The 2,216-nt window shown below is 33.9% G+C and overlaps 1 long non-coding RNA gene across 1 annotated transcript; it reads left to right on the top strand.

Annotated features, from left to right (window-relative positions):
* The first annotated feature begins 390 nt into the window (after positions 1 to 390).
* On the top strand, positions 391 to 1,363 carry LOC131647840 (uncharacterized). The gene is made up of 3 exons (XR_009297983.1): positions 391 to 753; positions 849 to 919; positions 1,013 to 1,363. It is a non-coding gene; the product is annotated as an uncharacterized LOC131647840 (long non-coding RNA).
* Positions 1,364 to 2,216: the final 853 nt, after the last annotated feature.

The following is a 2,216-nucleotide window of genomic DNA, read 5'->3' as shown; positions in this document are numbered from 1 at the left end:
TTTCCAGGGGTTTTTATTGAAATGATGGATTGATTTTAATTGACTTTGGAGGCTAACCCTTTCCAGGGAGATTGGATTTGAAGGATTGGTTTTAATTGGTTTTGGAGGCTAACCCTTTCCAGGGAAATTGGATTTGAAAAGTGGATGGCAGAAAGATTATCTAGTGGAGACTCTTTGTTTAAAGCCCAAGATGAAGGCTGACTCAATGCTGAGGATGACCAAAACACAGATCCTAGACTCTACTAAGGAGGATTGATGAAGATAAGGGTGACAGAGACTGTCCATGTCTCTCATTCCAAAAATGTACTCAATGTGAAATTGAGACAAGCTTAGCTTGTTTAAAGTCTGGTTTAAATTGGAAGAAACTCACCAGGGTAGGCTAAAAGGTGACTAAAGACCTGTTCCTATGTTTATAAGAAACCTGATGGGTCCTTGTATACAAGCTCAAGAGGAAGCTGGAAATGCTTTTAAGAAGCCTGTGGGTCCTTGTACAAAGCCCAAGAGGAGGCTAATCGAGGGTCCTTGTTATAGCACAAGAGAAAGCTTATGTAGTTTTGAACTTATTTTGGCTCTAAGCAAATGGGTAAGAGGTTTCACCGGGAATAATTCCTCTTTGGGTGGATGTGTCCTATTACTTTTGGATTCTAAGGTTTTTGCCAAGATGTTTCACCGGGAATAATTCATCTTGGGGGTTTGAACTACAGATCTCTAATTAGGAAAGAGCCTTCACCGGGAAGACATTCTCAATCCTAGGTCATATTCCTATAATATATATATAGTTTAACTGTCCTAAGGTTTATACTCAAACGTAGTTCTAAACTAATATATGCACAGTTTATATTTGACAGTAATTTAAACAAAGACTGTAAATTGAAAGCTTGTAAAGCCTAACCTGGATGGAGTGGAGGCCATTGAAGAAGTATGTACAGAGCCTCAACAGTATTTTTGTTGTTTTGTTGATAACAGTTGAATATATATATGATAAACAGTTAATGGTTTTTTTGAAAAACAGAAGAAGTGAAGATGGACAAAGGTCACATAGGTATCTGAAGAGTTTCACCGGGAATAATGCCCTTCAAATACCAGAAGAATGTTTTTGAAAACAGAAAGAAGATTTTGAAAATACAGTTTTGAAAACAAGCTAAGAAGAGAAGGTTTTTGGGACTTACACTCTATTAGAGGCCCACTTAAAAATGATTTACTGTTTATGAAAACAGTTGAAGAAAAGATTGAAATGATATAAGGTTTTGTTGTTTGAAAACCTTAATCATATGTTTAATCGGAGATTGAAAACAATTTTGTAGATTGACAAAAGTCAACTTAATTAAGGCAAAGATGAAATCTATACCTAATTAAGACCTAAATAAATAGGGTTTTTATCATAACATTATTCACAAAGTAATTAGGTTAAAACAAAATGAATATATATATTTTAAAGTATTTAAGAAAACATTTAAAACATACTATTTTAAACCTAATTAAAATACATGAAATAAATAATATTTTTATGATTTTTTTTGATTATTTATAAAATATATATATTAATCAACAAGTGTTTAAAAAATGAAGTCAAAATGAATTAATTTGATAAGTTAAATAATTGGTTAAAGTTGTGAAGGAATTAAGTTAGAAAAGTGATAAAAAAATAGGTTTTGGTCCTAGCAAGGCTTGAACTCACGCCCTTATAGCCACACACTCAAAACAACACCACTGAGCCAAACGCCAGTTGGTGACTATAACGCGCGCGCATTTGGTTTTGTTTTAAAACAAGTTAGAAAAATCTGAAAAAAATAAAAGGATGAAAAAGTCTGGGGCGAGGGGGATTCGAACCCCAGACTTGTGGCATGATGATACTAAGGGCGCATGTGTGGCCACTAGGGCAAGTTGTTTAGTCGTTAATAAAACGCATACCATTCAAAATAAAATAAAACCTGCCCTGAGATTTCAAATTTGCGCGCCACCACCATCTTCGTCTTCAACCTCAAACTCTCCATTTTTGGATTTCTGAACTCACTTGTTTCTCAACCATTTGTCATGATGTAAACACGAAACTTGCTCTAATTTCACTCACGATTCTAAATATGTAACTAACATGAACTATCATTAACTACATCTAACTAATTTATCAGAAATCGTGAAGAACCCTAAAATTTCAAAATCAAATTAAATGACTATACTGAAAGATAAATGGATGATGATAGAGGGTTTTCAATCCT

Source organism: Vicia villosa, linkage group LG2 (assembly GCF_029867415.1).
Source record: "Vicia villosa cultivar HV-30 ecotype Madison, WI linkage group LG2, Vvil1.0, whole genome shotgun sequence".
NCBI classification, from domain to species: Eukaryota; Viridiplantae; Streptophyta; class Magnoliopsida; order Fabales; family Fabaceae; genus Vicia; species Vicia villosa.
This window is presented reverse-complemented; position numbering and strand designations above follow the sequence as displayed.